We start from the raw sequence: 23,406 nt of genomic DNA on the forward strand, positions 1-23,406 counted from the left end.
GTGGTGTCAACCTTGTAGTTTGTGGAAGGCTAGGGCCAACAACACTTCCATCTTTATAGTTGTGAGTGGTAAGCTTCCTTGTTGCCATAATTTTGCTTTCATTTTTCTTTCCAACCTGAATGCCTTCTCCAATGAATCAGATTCCCAAAGGTGAACCTCATGTTGGATGTTATCCTTTAAAGTCCCTATGAAAACATCAAACCTATGCTCCTCTGAAATATCTTTTACCCGTATGTTTAATTTTTGGAAGTCCTCAATGTGCTCCATCATTGAACCCTTTTGTTTGATATTTGTCATTTGGCTAAAAAAGGAGTTACTTTTTGTATCCTCATAATGTGTTATCATTTCTTTCATAAAAATTGCCCAAGTGACAATTTTTTTAAGAAAGCAAAGCCATCGATACCATACAAACTGATTGGGTTCCAAATATAAAGTTGCAATGTGTACCTTTTGTGTGTTTTGCACATTACGGAGATCAAAATATTGCTCCATATGTAGTATCCAGGTTACCGGATCCTTGTCATCAAACTTCCTCATATCGATATTTGGAACATGTTGGTCTTCAATCCAAAGTTAGAGTCTATGAAATCATGATTAACAATTCTTTTGTTCTCATCATGAATTTCCTTTACTACCCTTTCACCATTAGTAAGCATTTCTTGTAGCAACTTTGTCAAATCTATCTTCAAATCTTCCATGTTGCCTTTAAGTTTTGCTTCTATCTTAGCTTCCATGCCATCCATCTTAGCTTCCATGCCATTCATCTTCGATTCCATGCCTTTCTTTAAACCATCCATCTTAGCTTCTGTTACTTTTTGTGACAGTGAAATTTGTTGCACTTAGTCTTGTAATTTTGATATATCATGTTGCATTTCTTCCTCTTCTTCATGAGTCATGCTAGAGCTTTCAGGATGCTTACTAGGTGTTTCCATTTTATTTATTTGACACGTCAATTAATGATAGTTATGCTTCACTATATCCTTTGAATTCCTTCAAAATAATTTTTCAAACCAAACTTATGCAATTTTTTAAAAGACTACACATGTTTTTTGGCTTTGTAGGAGCTCGATATTGAATCTATTATATATTTGTAATTGTGGATCTCCTACGTATGAAATTACATCCTATTGTAGCTCTCTACGTCCTCATTCCAACCTTGAAATTTTGATCAAGAATGGATTTTCCCAAAAATAGTTATGTCAAATCTCCCACGATGACCTGATTATATACTAGTTCAATAGATAAAACTTGTATGAAGTGCTACGTATCATTGTTTTGACCTTCAGACCTGAAACCGATACACATAAAACTATAGTCCGTCCTCTTTCTTTACCTTTTTACTAAATTACAATCTGATGCTCAGAGAGAAATTTATGACGATTTTCCCCAAGTCACCTATTTGAGATATAATTTAGGAGCTTGCAAAAACCCTAATTTCCTTGGATCATATCTACTAAAATATAGTGCGACAAAATCGGAAATTTGGACCTTAGATTCGTTGAGATTATGGCTCAAATGGGTTGTAATTTAATCTTCAAAAACATGTATAAAAATAGTTATATCAAAAATTCCACGGTGACCTGTTTGGAGTAGTGAAACCCTAGAATCCAAAGCTCTGATACCAAATGTTATGCAACCAGCTCACAAAATAGAAGAAAAGATAGATCAACGACTTCAAAATCAACCTCTTAGAGGGGGAAAACTCCTTTACATTACACAAATGAACAATTTTTGTATGATACAAATGAGAAAACCTCCTTTCTATATATAGGAGTCTAAGGGGTCGGAATATGATCAAGCTGACATAACAATAATAATATAAGGGCACAAAATAACAATAGTAGGCTTCTAAGTGGCACAATATTAACATTATGGGGAAAATAGGGGAACAACAATAACAATAAGGAATACAATTATTATAGTAATGGGGGAATCACTAGTATTATAAGGATCTAACATTATAACCTTGATTATCCATCATCTGATGCGGCCATGATTCCCCTTCATAATCACACAATCAGTAATGGGGCTAGTATTCTTCAACCGAAAGCCAAATCAGGGGATAGTGAAATCTAAGCCCTATCTATAAGGCTCCTAATGAATTCACAATCTTGGCATATTCTGGAATCCGTGTAACAACAACCACAAAATTAGGAAACCCAAAAGGGTCACACTCCTACATTCTTGCACTATTGGCCTCCATACGTTTAAGGCATCTAGTCAATGCTCGACTCCTCAACTATGTAAAGAGGTTGAGGCAAAACCTAAAAATCCTCCTCCTGTAGATGGCTGATTATTCCCTTATCTCAAGGGTGCTCGAAAAATTCCTAAATTCACACGTCAATTCAGTAGCCATGCTTGGTTCTACTCTTATCCACAAGGTTGCCTTCTCTTCATTGTTGTTAGATGACTGCATGGCCAGATGCCATTCTACTTGATTTCTCATGAAAGAGATGAAGGCTCACAACTTCAAGTCCCCCATGTAGAAGAAAATGTGTACAACCATATGTAGGCTAGTGTATTCACAAATCATATTACATAGAAAAATCTCACAAAGTAAACTTTTCTCATCAAAATCACATGCACGAAAAACATCTAAAAAAGTTTGGGTAGAATTACCCAGATACGGTCTATTCTCATAGACAACTTTTAATTGGAAAAAAAAAACAAAAACAAACAAAAACAAACAAACAAACAAACAAACAAACAAAACAAACAAACAAACAAAAACAAACAAACAAACAAACAAAAAACTTTTCCAAAGAAAGATTGGATAGGATGGGGAAGGCCTTCTACACCCCAACAAGTTTAGGGTGAGTCTGTATAGCTTATTTTTATTATCTTTTATGTTCTGAATTTCCTGTTGTAACTGTTGCACTCATTCCTCCTTTTCCTTCTCAATTCTCTTCCTTTCCCGTCTTGTCCACTCTTTTGGCAAATTCCTCTTAGCCCAATATTCTTTGAGAGTAATTACAAATTTTTGAAGCTCCTCCAGAGAGATCACTCCCTTTTGTAAAGAGAGTACCAGTTGCTTCCAATTCTATAATGCCAATATCAACAAAAAAAATTTAAAGCACCATCCTGCTTCAGGATCTCATGTTCTCTCACATGCAACATCAATAGGGGGTGTAACAGCATCTCAACATTTGAGTTGTTTTTATTTGGTTGTTGGTTCTTGTGCAACAACGACTTCATCAACAGGTTCTTGTGGATTAGCTCTTACTTCTTCTTCCTGAGGGACCTTTGCCTCAATTGTTGGTTCTTATGTAACAGTAGTATCCTCGACATGTTCTTGTGTTTTAGCTTCCAAGTCGATCACCATGGGATGCACCGTTTCAACTGTTGGTTCTTGTGTAACAGCAACGTTGTCAACGGGTTCTTTTGTATTAGCTCCCCAGGGTTGAATTTAGGTTTCTATCTAGATGGTACTTCCAGCACAAACGTTATACCTGAATGTCTCTAAAATCTTAGCACATGTAGAACGTAGAGAACCTATTTTAGTTTTGTCTCTCATCTTATCAATAGCCTCTACCAAAGCATCCAGACCCGGGACCCTTATTTCTACTTTACTATCCTCTAATTGTTTCCTTAATTATTTATTCTAATTTTCTAATTCTTCAATTTTACAGAGCAGGGTTTGGGTCTCATCCTTACTTGGTAAATGAACCTCTTCCGGATGGGCCTATTCTTATTCTTTTTTCTCCCTTGCATCATTATGCCTACTTGACCTCGTTCTTGATGGAGGTGGGGGCTCTGGCTGGGTGCTGACTCTGACCCTATTCTTAGGTATCCTGCCACCTATTGGCTTTTCCAATGATCTTTTCTTGATTTTTATTCCATATGATTTCCCTTGCTCTTCAATCACCCTAACTTCCTTTGGAGCATCAGCAAGGGTTTTATCTTGCTTTCGGCGTGAAGTCCTCGTATTTCTTCTCATAAACTCTTCCCAACTCTAGCCTTAGCATTCCAGGGCGTCCGTTACGAATAATTTTATAAGTTCATGGTTGGTGACATAAGTTTCCAGATGCAAGACAACTTCACAATAGCAGACATATGCTTCAGTTTCTCCAAAAGGATTGTGAATCATTTCGAAATATGGAATTTAAATCAAACATTAAAGTGATAGACCTTGTAATCATTGGAAAATCTTGCAATAATTATCATATTTTTATGTCAATCATACTATAGGTTTAAATCGACTTTAAAACATATCTCCATGCCCCACATTAATAATGAGACCATATTGAATATCGTACGATCCCCTGATCTGACATCACTACTTTTACTGCCATGATTTTACTGCCCCGATATCTATCCCAAGGAAGCACTGCATATTTACTTCACAAAATTCTCAGAAGAGAAAGAAGACAAAGCACAGAGGGTATTGTCTGAAGTGGACATGGGAGGAGCAATAGTTATGTCAAATCTCCCACAATGACCTGATTATATACTAGTTCAATAGATAAAACTTGTATGAAGTGCTATGTATCATTGTTTTGACCTTCAGACCTAAAACCGATACACATAAAACTATAATCCGTCCTCTTTCTCTACCTTTTTACTAAATTGCAATCTAATGCTTAGAGCGAAATTTATGACTATTTTCCCCAGGTCTCCTGTTTGAGATATAATTCAAGAGCCTGCAAAAACCCTAACTTCCTTGGATCATATCTACTAAAATATAGTGCGACAAAATCGGAAATTTGGAACCTAGATTCAATGAGATTGTGGCTCAAATGGGTTGTAATTTCAGCTTCTGAAACATTTTATAAAAATAGTTATATCAAAAATTCCACAATGACCTGTTTGGAGCAATGAAGCCCTAGAATCCAAAGCTCTGATACCAAATGTTATGCAACCAGCTCACAAAATATAAGAAAAGATAGATCAACAACTTCAAAATCAGCCTCTTAAAGGGGGAAAACCCCTTTACATTACACAAATGAACAATTTTTGGATGATGCAAATGACAAAACCTCCTTTCTATATATAGGAGTCTAATGGGTAGAAATATGATCAAGTTGACATAATAATAATAATAATAATAATATAAGGGCACAAAAATAACAATGTGGGCTTCTAAGTGGCACAATAATAACATTATGAGGAAAATAGGGGCACAAAAATAAAAATAAGGGATAAAATTATTATAGTAATGGGGGAATCACCAGTACTATAGGGATCTAACATTATAACCTTTATTATCCATCATCTGATGTGGCCATGATTCCTCTTCATAATCACACAATCCGTAATGGGGCTAGTATTCTTCAACTGAAATCCAAATCAAGGGATACTGAAATCTAAGCCCTATCTAGAAGGCTCCTAATGAATTCACAATCTTGGCATATTCTGGAACCCATGTAGCAACAACCACAAAATTAGGAAACCCAAAAGGGTCACACTCCTGCAGTCTTGCACTACTGGACTCTATACGTTTAAGGCATATAATCAATCCTCGACTCCTCAGTTGTGTAAAGAGGTTGAGGCAAAACCCGACAATCCTCCTCCTATAGATGGTTGATTATTCCCTTATCTCAAGGGTACTCAGAAAATTCCTAAATTCACACGTCAATGCAATAGCCATGCCTGGTTCTGCTCTTATCCACAAGGTTGCCTTCTCTTCATTGTTTTTAGATGACTGCATGGCCAGATGCCATTCTACTTGATTTCTCATGAAAGAGATGAAGGCTCACAACTTCAAGTCCCCCATGTAGAAGAAAATGCATACAACCATATGTAGGCTAGTTTATTCACAAATCATATTATGTAGAAAAAGCTCACAAAGTAAACTTTACTCATTAAAATCACATGCACGAAAAACATCTAAAAAAGTTCGGGTAGAATTACCCAAATACGATCTATTCTCATAAACAACTTTTAACTGGAAAAAAAAAAAAAAATACAAAAACAAACAAACAAACAAAAACAAAAAACAAAAAACTTTCCTAAAGAAAGATTAGATAGGATGGGGAAGGCCTTCTACACCCCAACAAGTTTAGGGTGAGTCTGTATAGCTTATTTTTATTATCTTTTATGTTTTGAATTGCTTGTTGCAAGTGTTGCACTCGTTCCTCCTTTTCGTTCTCAATTTTCTTCCTTTCCCATCTTGTCCACTCTTTTGGCAAATTCCTCTTAGCCCAATATTCTTTGAGAGTAATTACAACTTTTCGATGCTGCTCCAAAGAGATCATTCCCTTTTGCAAAGACAGTGCCAATTACTTCCAAGTCTATAATTCCAATATCAACAAAAGTTTTTTTGAACACCATCCTGCTTCAGGATCTCATGTTCTCTCACATGCAACATCAATAGGGGGTGTAACAGCATCTCAACATTTGAGTTGTTTTGCTTTGGCTGTTGGTTCTTGTGTAACAACAACTTCATCAATAGGTTCTTGTGGATTATCTCTTACTTCTTCTTCCTGAGGGACCTTTGCCTCAATTGTTGGTTCTTATGTAATAGTAGTATCCTCGACAGGTTCTTGTGTTTCAGCTTCGAGGTCGATCATTATAGGATGCTCCGTTTCAACTATTATTTCTTGTGTAACAGCAGTGTTGTCAACGAGTTCTTTCATATTAGCTCCCCAGGTTCAATTTAGGTTTCTATCTAGATGGTACTTCCAGCACAAGTGTTATACCCAACCGTCTCTAAAATCTTAGCACATGCAGAACATAGAGAACCTGGTGTAGCTTTGTCTCTCATCTTATCAACAGCCTCTGCCAAAGCATCCAGACCCGGGACCCTTATTTCTACTTTACTATCCTCTAATTGTTGCCTTAATTCTTTATTTTCTTTTTCTAATTCTTCAATTTTACAAAGCAGGGTTTGGGTCTCGTCCTTAACTAGTAAATGAACCTCTTCTAGATGGGCCTATTCTTCTTCTTTTTTCTCCCTTGCATCATTATGCCTACTTGACCTCTTTCTTCATGGAGGTGGGGGATCTGGATGGGTGTTGACTCTAACCCTCTTCTTAGGTATCCTGCCACCTATTGGCTTTTCCAATGATCTTTTCTTGATTTTTCTTCCAGAGGATTTCCCTTGCTCTTTAGTCACCCTAACTTCCTTTGGAGCATTAGCAGGGGTTTCAGCTTGCTTCTGGTGTGAATTCCTCATATTTCTTCTCATAAACTCCTCCCAACTCTAGCTTTGGCATTACAGAGCGTCCGTTATGAATAATTTTATAAGTTCGTGGTTGGTGACACAAGTTTCCAGATGCACAACAACCTTCACAACAGCAAACATATGCTTCAGGTTCTCCAAAAGGATTGTGAATCATTTTGAATATGTAATTTAAATCAAACATTAAAGTGATAGACCTTGTAATCATTGGAAAATCTTGCAATCATTATCATATTTTATGTAAATCATACTATAGGTTTAAATCGCCTTTAAAACATATCTCCATGCCCCACATTAATAATGAGACCATAACAAATATCGTACGATCCCCTGATCTGACATCACTTCTTTTACTGCCATGATTTTACTACCCCGATATCTATCCCAACGAAGCACTGCATATTTATTTCACAAAATTCTCAGAAGAGAAAGAAGACAAAGCACAGAGGGTATTGTCTGAAGTAGACATGGGAGGAGCAATAGTCAGGAATGATCCTAATTCCACAGAAGCATTGGAGAATCGCCCGAAGGCATTCCATATTTTTAAAAAGGCGGGATGGTTTGAATTATTCGAATGACTCAAAGGGTTGGAAGAAACTGTTTCCCTAGAGTTTTCCAAGAACTTGAACAGGAATCAGACGAAGTTCAGGGGGTTGAAGTTAGAAGTCACTGAAGAAGTAATTTCCTGAGTATCAGCATTGTAATCTGAAGGAAAAAGTTGGTTTAACTGAAAAAACAATGATTCTTCCATAGTGATGACATGAGAGGTTTTTACTACTTTTCCCAATCGTAGATGGATTTCATTACATTCAATGGGAGTGATGTAGTAAGTTTGGAAGGAAGTAGGAGCTTCTAAATCCTGGGCTGCCTTATTATTTGGGTTAGGATTAGATTGTACAAGTAATTGGGGTCGTGTGGGGGGTGTAGCAACAGGTGTTAAGAGAGGTGGAATCTGCCAAGAATTTCCTCTTCAATTTTGGAGCCAAGAATATGGCTGAGATGGAGCATATTGAAAAGGTTGAGAGGGAGACCATTGGTTCCATGGTGAGGAAAATTGAAGTGGAGGAGGTGAGGAATATTTCCATGGAAATTTTTGTGCATTATATACATTATTCCATGGATTAAAAGAAAAATCTTGAGGCATACCTAGTGGTTGTAGCTACCAAGGCAACCTGGATCCAATGAAATAGGAGGACTGGACTTCCTCACTTGATTCTTTAAGCATTTCTTTTAGGCTAGGAAGCTCTAGACAATAGCCTGTAGAATGCTCCAAATCACAAATGTTGCAAAAGCTGATGTTGTCGACTTTACAATAGCTTAAGGAATGTTTATCCTTACATCTCGGGCAGAATATAGCCAAAGCTTTCTCAGTTCCATCCTGTGCCTTTTTTGCTTATGCAGTTGTCAGTTGGGTAGATAAATTACTGAGGAGGTTAGTTTTAAGATTCCCAAATAGGTTCTCAATCTCAACTCTGATCACACCTCCATTTGCAGATTTTTGTATTCGAATGGAGGCATCCCGTGTCATTCTTCTTCCTCGTGATGATCCTCTCGAGCATCCTAAGCATAGTTTTATTATCTCATCAAATGATTCTTGAGATATATCTCCCTTCCCCAGCAGATTCAATGTATCCAAGTAATCATCTCTCATTCCCCATATGAATATAGTTTTCAGTATCTCCAGATCCAAATCACTATGTTTATATCTTTGTAGATTATAGTGGAATCGCACCACATAATCCTCCAAGCTTTCTTCTTATTTTTGTGTTATTGTAAATATTTCTTCCCTCAAGTCCTTGGTCCAAAAATAGTCTTAATATTTTGACAAAGAGGTAGTTTTCATCTCTACCCATGTCCAAATAGTAGTAGAGCCCAGTCCCATGAACCACGTTAACGTTGCTCCCTTTAGAGTGGTAGGGAACAATTTCAACTTCTGAGCATCTGAAGTATAATCATAGCTCCTGCACAGGACATCAAATTCAAACAAGAATGTATCAGGATCTTCTACAGTCATTCCTTGAAAAGATGGAAGAGTTGATAAGGGAATGTTTTTCATGGGAGCTTCAACCCTTATATCACTTATTGGGAATTCAAAGGTGGTAATAGTGGCATCAGTCCTTGTATTATCATTGTTATTATTTTTATTTCCTTCCATTGTATATTCCCTTGTTTCTTGTTTTGATGAGGCCTCTCCCAAAGATGATGATTGTATAGGTTTATCTTGGTCTTGTTATTTCACAGCACTACCTGAATCTGGGTATTGATAAGTAAAAGAATGTTTTTCTAGTTCTGGCTCTAAGTGCCCCCCACCCCCCGTTGGTTTCCCCTTGGCATTTAGACCCAAAGTCCTAGCCACTAGCTTCTCAGTGCTATTTTCGAACTAAATATATAGTCTCGGGAGTACGTATACTAGTTTGAGGGTAATGAGGTCCTAAGATGGAGGAACCAGATGCTTCTAACCTTAATATGGGAGTAAACACTTTCTATGGTCCTATTTTTCTTGTATCCTTCTATAAATTTTATTTTTCTCTCTCTGCCTTTGAAATTAATTTCTGAATGAATGTTTTCCTCCCTAAATTTGTGCTTTTCTTGTTCCTTTTATGACCTATTTTTCCTGTAGGTTTATTAGAGTTATTATGTTTTGTGTCTATTTTGCTCATACACTCTACACATGGACCCTATGTGTAATTATTTCACACTCTAAATGCCCCATTCGTTACAATGGTGAGCCCACTCAGGTATGTCAGAGTGATGCACAGGTTCTTAACTCTCGTCTTAACACCCAACGTCTGTAAGACTGAGGACAGTTCTAAAAAAGAGAAATTCAAAAGTTAATACACCCTAAGTGTTCGAATGATCACAGTGGTGAGCCCGCTCAAGTATGTTAGAGCCATGCACAAGTTCTTACCTCTCTTCTCACTGCCCAACGCCTGTGCACTAGAAACATTATTCTAACAAAACACATTGGTTGACTGTATCATCAACTACTTTCCCCGGAAATGGCACCAAAATGTTGTGGTGGTCTAATCACTGTTTAATTTGAATGAACAACAAGAATTTAATTTTCAACCAGGGTAGGTTTGTGTCTTTCAAAGGTGTCTACACTATCTGTCTCGATACATAACAACCAGGGAAAGAAATGAAAGAAAATGTCGTTGAACACAATTGCAGAACTTAAAGCACTCATGAAGAAATTAAAAAGACATTCTACATTAATGAAATTCACTGATCACACTTGATGTTTCTCTCAAAGAACAAGTGCGCCACACATCATTAGTAAAGTTATATCAGCTGATTAAATATTATAGTTCTAACCAATCCTGTTTAACAACATATAATGAATCTAGAAACAAAAGTGCATCAATATTACAATTCATACAACAACATTAATAAACTCACACGTAAAAGAAAGTTAAACCAAACAACTAATTTACTACTATTGTAATCCCTGCTAAAGTGGAGGGTCCTTCCTCCCTAGCAGAGCGTAAGGATGAAATGGAAACTAGTTAAAACTCAACACGAAATCTGTATGAACATCTGATCCGGATTTAAATAAGAATGCAACAAATTACAGATATAACCATAAATACAAAGATGCAATATAAATAACACTTCATTTAATTAATATCAAATACTAAAATACGCTTACAAACAGAATGGAAATAAGACTGGCTCGGGCGATGGTAGCTTATCTCTGAGAAGAGATGTGGAGGCTACATGCCTTTGAACTCAGTTATGATGAGGCTCAAGTGCCTTTTTATTATTGAACAACAAGAGAAAACCCTAAACAACCAAAACCCTAACCCGAGGAGATGTAACACCAAGAGTTTATGGGTCCCGTTGGGGTTAGTTGGGTAGCCAACTTCTTGGGGTCATAACTTGGTCATATTATCCCCGTTTGACATGTATGATACCTTGTTGGAAATATCTCTCCAAGTACTACAGCTATTAATGCTAAAGACATTTTGCCAAAAAAACGTCATTTAGGGTCTCAAAAAGGCTCTCGAAGTTTAAGGCCCAAAAAACTACGAAAAATAGTAAACTGTGCTACAATTAAGGAAACTAAAAAAAACTGAAAGAAACAATTGTGAGGATCCAAGTGGAATAGACGGGTGGCCACCAATATCCACCTGGATCAGTCCCCCCTGCCCCCCCCCCCCCCCCCCACCTTAAGAAGAAATGGTCCCCATTTCTTTCAGTTCCTCCATGAGATGAGGAAACTTATGTTGAACTTGGTCCCTGGTGGGCCATGTGCCTTGGTGTAGAAGTTGACCGACTTTGACAACTCGATACAGCTGGATCTTCTGCTGGCAAGTGTTCTTGATCTGCGTGTCCATGATTCGATCAGTTGTAGCTTGTTCCATGCAGTTTGTTGGTGTGATTTGTTCTGCAATGTCGGATGTGTCCAGTAATAGTGGAAAGTATGGCTGAAGGCGATCCACATTGAACACTAGGTGCAGGCCAAGGAATGGAGGAATGTTGAGCTTAAGAGAAGTATCTACCACATCCTTAGTGATGATGTATGGTCCATATCGAAGTAGGTGAATCTTGTGGTGGGGCCCAATGTGGCGCTCCTTCTGTAATTGTAGCCAAACTTTATTGCCCACCTACAACTTGTGTGGCACCCAATGTTGATCATGTCGTTGCTTGTAATAACATTGGATTTTTCCAATATGTCATGGACCTGTTGGCAGATGTATTGAATGTGCTCAATGAAGTTATTTTCCCTATCGGCTTTGGACTGGACATGAGCCGAATCTGCCTAAGTCACTACAAATGGTATGGCCACATCAATGGGACATAGTGGTTGGAATCCCAAGCCCACATGAAAAGGGTTGTGGCATGTCGAGTTATGGAGAGCCCAGTTATAGCTGTGTTGGACATAGTGGAGGCTGTCATCCCATGTGCATGGATGCTTTGAGTTGTACATGTGCAGAATGTGTACAATCATCATGTTGATGACCTCTGGCTAGCCATTAGTTTGGGGATGGAAAGTTGTCGACTTAGTGAGCTTGGTGTCCACCATCGACCAAAGACTAGGCCAAGTGATATGAGAGAACCCCAACACGAACTTGTTGTAGAAATTGGCAAGACCCAGAAATCTGTGGAGCTCTGTCAAAGTGGTTGGGTTTGACCAATCCCAAATGACTTGGATCTTGGATGGATCCACATGCACCCCCCGTTCATCAATAATGTTTCCCAGATATTGAACCTAGGTCATGCCAAAAGTGCATTTCTCTAAATTGGCACACATTTTGTGTTTCCGCAGTGCTTGGAGAACCTGTTGGATGTGGTGAAGGTGCTCTACCCAACTCTGATTAACGACCAGGATGTCATCCAAGTATACCACTACAAATGAGTTGGTGAATGACCGCAAGATGTCATCCATCAACCTCATGAAGATTGCAAGAGCATTCGTCAACCTGAAAGGCATAACCAACCATTTGAAAAGGCCCTCTTTAGCTTTGAAGGCTATCTTCCACACATCATAGGGTTCAATTGGTACTTGGTGATATTCGGACTTCAAGTCAATCTTGTGGAAATATTTTTCCCCCTTGAGTTGGTCCAGAACGTCATAAATCTGTGGGATTGGGTACCTATTTCAGACAGTGATCTTTTTCAACTCTCAATAGTCAATACAGAGTCTCCAAGTCCCATCCTTCTTCTATACTAACATGATCGGTCTCCCACAGAGCGATGAACTTGGCCAGATGTGACCTTTCTGTAGCAACTCCTGAATCTACCTCTTGATTTCATCATTCTCCAAAATGAATTGTTGATAGATTAATCCATTGGGCAACGACGCACTTGGGGACAGATTGATGGAGTGATTGACCTGGAAATGCAGAGGCGCCCCTGCGGGGGAGGTGAAGATGTCCTTGTACTCCTCCATGACCTTGTCCATATGTTGGTGTTGTGCGAAAGGGCCCTATCTGGAGGTCATGGACACTGTCTTCTTCTTTCCCTGAGGTCGTATCATTAGGAAAACAAATTTCCCAGTTTTGGAAATGAGCTTAGTGCATTGTTTTACAGTAACGAGAGAGATGGCGGTAGGCAGTTCTACCTTCAGTATCATGTACAATTTATTTCCCAAGGTAATAATAACATCATGAGGCATTGACTCATACACATCATATCACTTCCACAAGAATGGTTGGCCTAATAATATATCAAAAACATCAAGGGTAGCAACGTCACATAATACCTCATCCTTGAAGGGCTTGATGTTGTATGGAAGGCGACACTGTTGGCTCACATGAAGATCTCGTCCTTGGTGAAGCCACCCGATAGTGTATGATTGTCGCTGTGATATGGTCGGTAAGCCTAGCCACTTCACGACCTTTGCTAAAATGAGTTTCTTTTGGCTCCCACTGTCAATAATGAATTTTAGTCGGGAGCCCTTTACCCACATCTGGGAGTGGAAGAGACACTCCTCGTCCTCTGGATATTTTGGTACCTCCTTCTGGATCTTCGCGGTGGCAATGGTGGTGTTTGGCTCTGCATTGATAATCTGCTTCCCTTTTTCATTCCCATTGTCGGGTTCTGACTCAGAGTCAAAACAAGAATCTAATTCTTGAGCCTTCAACTTGGCCACCATTGACTGTTTGGCCCGACACCCACTTATGTTGTGAGTGGATATCTTATGGAACTCACACCACTTTCCCATGTCCTTCTTTGGCTTCGTAGTGTTATCCTTTGCTTGTGGCTTTAGAAGGTTTTCCTAGGCCATCCTGCATTGACTTTGTACTTTGTTCTATGGTTTTGGGGCACCTTTCCCTTGCTTCATATTCACAGATCCAAAATCTCACTTCTTCTGTTTAAACGTATGCTCAATCTTGATAGTGTATCGATACATTGTTCCAAGCGAGGAGATGTCTAGGAACTCCATCTCATCCTAGATGTATCTGTGTAGAAATTCATGGTACTTGAGTACCAAATGTTTCTCAAAATCCTTGATAGCCAACTTCGTGTGAAGGGTATGAAAAACATTGGTAAACTTTGACACATCTTGGTCCCTTCCTTGTTGCAGGGTGGTCCACTTTATGCATTATCCTCATAGCTCTCGATAGGGTAGTACTTCTCCTTAATTGCATCCCAGAATGAATTCCAAGTGGGAGCGACTGAAAATAGTGAGGTCATACTTTCATCCTTGTACTCACAGTAGGTTTCCCACCAGTCCTTGACATGGGGGTTGGCCTTGAGAAGAGAAAAAGTAATATTTTCCTAGTTGGGAAAATCCTGAACAAAAAAATATCCTTCTAGCATATTTAACCATTTATCTATGGCATCTGCATCTATTCGACCCTCAAATATGGGAATATCAAAGTTTACTTGTACCTTAAAAGGTGTGGAGCCTCCAGAGTGGCTGTTGGATGTGGATGCGCTGCCAATGGGAAATCGTTGAAGGATCTGGGAAAATTTATCCATCATCACGTTCCTTTATTTCTCAAGGGCCTCCTTGAGCTATATTTTGATAGTATCTCATGCTCCCTCATCTTTCTTTTCTTCCCCCATGGGAGATTGTCGAGGTTTGCGAGGCTGATATTGCAAAGGTTCAACCAGATCGAGTCCTAACTCCTTATATCCTGACCTCGTTGGGGGCATGCAAAGAAAAGCAAAGAAAGAGAAGACCACTCTGATACCACTGATTTAGATTTAAATAGGAACACAACAAATTACAAATATAACCATAAATACATAGATGTAATGGAAATAACACTTCATTTCATTAATATCAAACACTGAAATATGTTTACAAATAAAATGGAAATAAGACTAGCTCGGGCGATGGTAGCTTATCTCTGAGAAGAGATGTGGCGACTACATGTCTCTGAACTCAATTATAATGAGGCTCAAGTGCCTTTTTCTTATTGAACAATAAGATAAAACCCTAACCCGAGGAGATGTAACACTAAGAGTTTATGGGCCCGGCTGGGGTTATTTAGGCAGCCAACTTCCTGGGGTCGTAACTTGGTCGTATTATCTTTGTTTGACGCGTATGATACCTCGTTGGAAATATATCTCTAAGGACTACAACTGCTGATGTGATTTCTTGGGAAAAAACCAAAGGAATTTTTCCAAAAAGAAACGTCGTTTAGGGCCTCAAAACGGATCCGGAAGTCTAGGACCCAAAAACTGCCAAAAAAAGTAAACTATGCTACAAAAAAAAACAACAACAATGGTGAGGGTCCAAGTGGAATAGGCGGGTGGCCACCAATATCCACCTGGATCAACATCACGAGAAGTGTTTTTTATTAAAAATGGTTGGAAAATTACAAGATCAAAATGTCGATGTTGTTCCTTTGTTGTTGTTCCCTTTTCATGGAACTGACTCTTTTTATAAAGTTTACAAGCCCCAAAACTTAGGGAACGGATTAGTCATGAGAATCTCATAATTCTCATGCTGATCAATATTAAGAGAAAAATAGAAAGTGTTACAAATAGTTTTCCAATAAAAGACCAATTCAAGTTACACCATCTCCACAATCATAACCATTGAGATCCTTTGATCGTCCGTAAAATATTCATGATTCTTAACAATTGTCTTTGAAGATAGCAACCACGATCTTTGGCAGTTGCAGTGTAACAACAACTTGAGATGTAAAAATAAAACTTCGGAATGTAACAGAAAATCCTCGAAGTGTAATAGAAAGTGACAGCAGTAGCTTCTCATCCTTATTCCTTGGTTGTAGGAAACACCTGAAAGAAAAATAAGAAAAATTCTCCCACAATTACCTTGGTTAGTTAGCTCAAAAAGACATCACTTCATTCGATATTTAACGAAAGATGGAAAAATAATATGTTGAGAAATGATTTCTCTTATAACCAAGGAAAATGGTAATTTGGACATAAAGTTCATAGGTTTGTAGAGAATGATCAAAAATGGGGAAAGAGGTGTCTAAGATGTGCTGAAAAACTGCACCAAACAATTGTGAAAAATAATGTATGGGATGTTGTGCCAAGACCAAATGGGAAGTATGTCGTGACTTCAAAACGGTTATTCGAGATCAAACATGGAACTCATTGGCAGCATTGAGAAATACAGAGCAAGGTTCGTAGCTCGAGGATTCTCTCAGAAAGAGGGAGAAGATTATAATGACATATTTTCTCCTGTGGCTCGATATATAACAATCCGTTCAATAGTTTCCCTTGCTTCTAGTCAAGGATGGACTCTTCATTAGATGGACATAAAGACCACATTACTTCATGGCATGTTATAGGAAGAAGTATATGTTGAACAACCACAGGGATTTGAAGTGGAAGATCGAAGAAAACATGTTTGCAGGATGAAGAAGGCATTGTATGGTTTGAAGAAAGATCTATGAGCTCGATATGTAGGCATTGATAGTTACTTAATGAAGTTGGGATTCACAAGAAGCAATGTCGATCCCAACCTCTACTTCAAGGTAGTAGAATATATTTCATTGATTTTGGTTTTATATGTTGATGATATATTCTTAACAGGTAGTGAGCCTCTAATGATTGAGTGTAAGAGGGAGCTAGCCTCTTAATTCAAGATGAAGGACCTTGGTCTCATGCACTACTTTCTTGGGCTTGAGGTGTGGCAAAGGCCTAGTAATATTTTCCTTTCACAAGGAAAATGTGTTCTGAAGATGCTAAAAATATTTGGAATGACTGAATGGAAATCCATGACTACACTGATGTAAATGAATTTCAAGAAGTTATGTGGAGAAGCCACAGGAACCAATTTGGCAAATCCATATGAGTATAGACAACTAATTTGGGCTTTGATGTTACTTATGAACACATTTCCAGAAATATGTTATGCATTAAACACATTCAGTCAATTCATGGCCAAGACCCTTCATGCACTTTGGATCGTTGCCAAACACGTATTGAGATATTTTCATGGGCCAATCACACTTGGTCTCAGATATTCTATTAGAGATGTTCAAATTCATGGATACACCGATGCTAACTGGGCAGGAAATGTTATGGACCACATTACTTCATGGCATGCTATAGCAAGCAGTATATGTTGAACAACCACAGGGATTTGAAGTGGAAGATCGAAGAACGCATGCTTTCAAGTTGAATAAGGAATTGTATGGTTTGAAGAAAGACCCCTGAGCTTGGTATGCATGCATTGATAATTACTTAATGAAGCTAGGATTCACAAGAAGCAATGTCGATCCCAACCTCTACTTCAAGGCAGTCTAAGGTATGCCATTGATTTTGTTCTTATATGTTGATGATCTATTCTTGATAGGTAGTGAGCCTTTGATCATTGAGTGTAAGAGGGAGCTAGCCTTTAAATTCAAGATGAAGGACCTTGGTCTCAAGCACTAATTTCTTGGTCTTGAGGTGTGGCAAGGCCTCATGAGGTTTTCCTTTCACATGGAAAATACGTTGTGAAGATGTTGGAAAGATTTGGAATGACTAAATGGAAATCCATGACTACACTGATGTAAATGAACTTCAAGAAGTTATGTGGAGAAGCCACGGGACCCGATTGGGCAAATCAATCTGAGTATAGACAACTAATTGGGGCTCTGATATTCCTTGTGAATATCTATCCAGAAATATGTTATGTAGTAAAACCATTCATTAAATTCATGACCAAGACCCTCCATGCACTTTGGATCGTTGCCAAACACGTATTGAGATATTTGCATGGGTCGATCACTCTTGGTCTCAAATATTCTATCGGAGATGTTCAACTTCATGGGTACATCGATGCTGACTGGGCAGGAAATGTTATCAACCACATTACTTCATGGCATTCTATAGGAAGAAGTATATGTTTAAAAATCACAGGGATTTGAAGTGGAAGATCGAAGAACGCATGCTTGCAGGTTGAATAAGGTTGTATGGTTTGAAGAAAGATCCCCAAGCTTGGTATGCATGAATTGACAGTTACTTAATGAAGCTAGGATTCACAAGAAGCAATGTCGATCCCAACCTCCACTTCAAGGTAGACCAAGGTATGCCATTGATTTTGTTTTTATATGTTGATGATCTATTCTTGACAGGTAGTGAGCCTTTGATCATTGAGTGTAAGAGGGAGCTAGCCTCTGAATTCAAGATGAAGGACCTTTGTCTCACGCACTACTTTCTTGGTCTTGAGATGTGGAAAAGGCCTGGTGATATTTTCCTTTCACAAGGAAAATACATTGTGAAGATGCTAGAAAGATTTGGAATTAATGAATGCAAATCCATGACTACACCAATGTAAATGAACTTCAAGAATTTATGTGAATAAGCCACAAGACCCGATTTGGCAAATCCATTTGAGTATAGACAACTAATCGGGGCTCTAATGTTCCTTGTGAACACGTGTCCAGAAATATGTTATGCAATAAACACATTGAGTCAATTCATGACCAAGACCCTCCATGCACTTTGGATCGTTGCCAAAAACGTATTGAGATATTTGCATGGGTCTATCGCACTTGGTATGAGAAATTTTGTCAGAGATATTCAACTTCATCGATACACCGAAGCTGACTGGGCAGGAAATTTTATCAGCAGGAAGAGTACATCTAGATGTTTTTTTAGTCTTGGATTTGTCATGATATCCTAGATGAGTAGGAAACAAAATTTTGTAGCTTTCAACATCGCCACAGAAGAATACATTGTCGCTAGCATGGCTAGTTGCGAAGTAGTTTGGTTGAGGAAGCTCTTTAGAGAGCTATTTGAGCAAGTCCTAGACACTACATTGGTATATTGTGACAATGAGAGTGGGATCCGTTTGAAAGATAATCCCATGTTTCATGACAAGTCTAAGCACATTTAGATTTGATATCACTTCATTCGAGACATGGTGCAAAGAGGAGCAGTTAGGATCCATCACATATCTACAAATGAGCAGATTGCATATATTGTCACCAAGGCATCATCAAAAGGAAAGTTCTTGGTCTTCAAAGAGCAACTTGGACTGATGGATGTGACCCCTTCGTGTTTCTGGGAAAACTAGTGTCGTTGTTTGTTCTGCTAATCCCACTAAGATGGGTAGCTATCTTAGAAACAAACAATTCAAAGCAACTTGTGTTTTCCTTTATGGATGATAGATAAGGGAGAAGTAGAGAGCACCAACCTTAGTCTTTCGCTTGGCTCCTTGCTTGTTTCCTCTCTCCTTTGATAGAGCTTCGCCACTCCTTTCTCACTTGTCCTGCTTCAAAGAACACCTGTAGAGGCAAAGTAAAAAAATACCATCAAAGCATAGAGATCTATAATACCATAAACAATGTAGAATCAGATGTACATTAACCATACAATTGCATTCACAAATACAAGATTTACAAGTGCACAAGTATATGGAGGAAAACTCAAATAACTTTATTGATAGTAGAAGTAGAAGAGAGGATTACAACCCAGTTGTCTGATCCAGTATCATCCTCCCAGCATGAAAGCCCTCTTCACCTCATGAAAAGCAAGATCACCCAATAACACAATGTCTCAAAGAGAAACCAATAGCACTTCCTTACAAATTACAAAATTCCAGCCCCTGGATCTCTGAGATGAGGGATCCATTTATAGATATTTGCATAGGGGTGAGTCAGCTTCTGGGTTTTTGATTAGTGTCATTTCACTGATAGTCCTTGGTTCCACTTGGAGATTTCATGATCTCTTACTCATCCCTGGGTGAATTCAAAGAGGCAAGTATCATATGAGCAGTTTCTAGAAGATTCTTTGAGTTTCCACCTAGAAAACTCCCTCTGTCATTTGTATACTCTCGCTCATCGCACCCTACAAAAGGAACCTTTAGTATGCATTTCACCCCTTGTGTGTAACAAGTGAGATGCATCACACCCTCAGCATGGAGCAGTCTGTATGGTCCAGTTTTGACCAGTTCTAAGTAGTTTTTTAGGGAGAACTTCTGGGAAATGATGTAATCAGTTGACCTTGATCCTTTATGGTTTGAAACAACACTTTTAGGGGTTTTATAGCCCTTGGTTTATCAACATATGCGATTGGGGTTGCAGTGCCCAAATATGTCTATAAAAATTGCCCCCTAAAGCATGAGTTTGTACATCTTCTGATGTCAGGTGAAATGCTTTATCATGAGGATCCGAGGTTTTTCGAACTGGAAGGTGACCTGTATAAAAATACAATACAATACATTATCTTCATATTACTTCCATGATCTAACTGAGGTGGGCATTCCCATGCTCAACTTTATAAATTCATTTTCATGTACATAGGACAGACAATCATCTGTGTGGCAGACTAATGATTTGGTAGAGCCATCATCCCTTAGCTTGGATGATCATCTGTGCGGCTATGGAGTATATTTGATGTCTTTATTTTCCTGAATCTATTGTAGCCCGAATGGATGAAACTAGATCTGAGGTCTTCAAACTTGTTCAATCTTCGCTCGATGTACAAGTCGATCCATGTGAAAAGATGTCTTGAAGTCGAACATGGAAAGACATCGCCTGATTACCAGCCAATGATGTAAGTTGTTAACATGCGCAAGAGGAATCATCGATAATGATAATGACCCTCAAGGTACTACAATACAATTCACGTGGTGTGAATATAGGATCTAATGTCGAACACCATGCAAAATCTTTTGGTCGAAGGCCATTGACATAAACCTATCACCGAAAGTGAGAAACTTGCCATTGAGGCATGCAAGCTTCAAAGTACTGAAAGGGTTGTTCCTAAGTCAAATTCTTGGATAATGAGCTGATGTAGACAAGAAGTGACCCATCGTAGGAGGGCCTTCATGAATCCCATATCTATGACACGAAAAGAAGAAAATGATTTTCTGGAGGTGAAAACGGTCTGATGATACAAGCTTTAGGGTGGCGGTCATGAAAAATGGAGTGTGAAGGTATTGCAGTGGATGAGGCGTTAGCTGGGTTGGTGAATTCTCTAAGCAACTTCTCTTGAACATATCGGCGACACTTTGATGGATCAGTAGCTTTAACCCCATGGATGGTATGGAGGACCAATGGTGATGGTGAACGGAATAACCCAACCCGACTCAATCATGGTGATGAGTGAAAGTGTCATGTTCAAGAGTGACCTGGTACCAATAAAGTTCTTCAAGTTTTCTTCCCTTTTTCCCCAGTCATTGCTGACCAGTACCTCTTTATTTTTTTCAAGCTTGAGAAGGATAACATATGCTTGTTCTATAATTTTCCCTTCAGGCAAATTTGTCGCTATGTTTTAGCAAGCCTAGCGACAGTGAAACTCGCTCTTGTCCGAATGGACAAGTTTGTCGCTATTGTTTTAACAAGTTTAATGAAAAAGATAACTCGATCCTTTTCCTATTTAGAGAGTTTCAAAAGAGACGGAAAGGAAACTCCAGTAGTCCTTTTTCATGGTATAATCCCTTAAGTCCGAAAAAGTATAAAATAATACGAAAGGGATGACTTTTCGATAGTTTTAGTGAGCTAAAAAAAGCAAGCACTCGATCTTTTTGTGTAATAATCCCTTAGGCCCAAAAATATTAAAATATAGAGGAGGGATGGTGCTTCCCTTTACTTTAACGAGCTGGAAAGGCCAGTAGCCCGACAATATTTTCATATTTTACGAATCTAAAAAGAGCTTAAAAGAGACTCGTTTTTTAGGAACGAGTGATGTATCTGAGTAGCAACTGGTTCCAGGCAATTTTGGAACTTTTCAAACACATCAGTGTAACGAGGGTGGCTAATAGAATCACTCGTCACAGTTGTTCCTCAAAAGGGTAAAAAATCAAGTGGAGGTGTATGATCGGCTAAAAGAGTGGAGGTGACGGTAAGAACACGACCAAGGCTCAAGAGGTTGATAGCAATGCGATTACAAAGGTTATTTACCGAGGGTGGATTCATTTTTTAATGAGCTTGAATATTTAGAAACTATGCTCAGTGGCGGGTTTATTTTTTAACGAGCTTGAACCCTACGGTAACACTACTCGTTGCTAGGTTTATTTTTTAATGAGCGGAAACATTGCTCGCACCAGTCATCTTTAAAGATGTCTCTTATTTTGTAGGTTAATTTTTTAGTGATCTTGCCCCATGCGAAACTTTGCTCATTGCCTTTTGTATGCAGGCTAGAAAAAACCAACTACAGAGCTAAGAGTTAATGAACAACTAAGGTTAGGTAGGATAGTTTAGAAAAAACGTCTCCTTTGCTTCATTGGGACTGCTAACAAAGGTGAATGGTGGATCAGACCAATCACCTAACCTAAGCAGTTGAAGTTAGTAAAATACTACGGGGTTAGAGTTTCGATGATCGCTTTTTACTTGCGTAAAAAAGGTTTGCATGCCCCCAGGTGTAAAGAAAAGTAGATTTTCCAAGTCACCATATGGAAGTCCTTGCATTTAAGCAAGATTGTTTCGTCTGTGGAGTAGTTAAAACACTTCCTTGGCTTTGTCCATCGAAATGGACAAAGGTGACTCATTAGGATCGGCACTTCCAATCCCATAACCTTCGAGGAGATCTTGTTTTGGACTGATCTGACATCCTACACGGAAATGGCATTTCAGACCAATCATATAACCTACAACAAGGAGATCCTATTTCAAACTGATCCCATATCCTACACGGAAATGGTGTTTCAGTCCAATCATATAACCGATGAGGAAATCTATCTTTTCATCTGGGTTCGCCTGCCGAAGTAGACCAAGGTGCATGCCCCCAAGCTTCGTTACATTCACCGAATCACTTGCGATAATTGGGTGGATGAACTGGAGGTTGAAGAGACATTCCTTGGGCAAAGAGACCATTTAGGTATAGAATTTGACTCGTAGCCGTGTTTGAACCGGGAAATGAAAGTTGGTCAACAAGCTATACCATTCTGCCTTCATACGAAAACACATCACCCAAAAGAGTGAGGAAACAATAGCTCCCATGTTGTAAATGTAGTCACGCCTAAGGAGTAGATTGTAATCTAGCGGACCTTGGACTAACATCACGTTCAAGTGAACATTTTTCCTTCTCAAAGTTATAGGCACATTTGGAAGGATCCCTAACAGTCAACTAGTTCCTTTATTGAAGCCTGACAAATTTTGATTCTCAGGCATAAGCGATGGCGAACCAAGTGCCTTCCAAGCAGTTGAGGAAAGTATACTCATAGAAACCCCTTCATCTATGATATGATCATTCTGTAAACTTGTACTATGATTCTAAATGGCACATTAGATGGAAGGCGGGGTCCCGCTAGTAGATTCCAATCAAAAGAAACGACTAGATTGCTTGGAGGAGGGAATGAATAAATGGCCGGTTGAGTCTCTTGAAATGGGGAACTTCCTTCCTGTGGTAAAGGAACAGGTAGATTGCCCCCATGTTCATCAGACTCTATGTTAACAAAAATAATTTGAACGATGTCGTTC

Source organism: Pinus tabuliformis, chromosome 1_2 (genome assembly GCF_031772625.1).
Source record: "Pinus tabuliformis cultivar Carrire ecotype Pingquan chromosome 1_2, CPIR1, whole genome shotgun sequence".
Lineage (NCBI taxonomy): Eukaryota > Viridiplantae > Streptophyta > Pinopsida > Pinales > Pinaceae > Pinus > Pinus tabuliformis.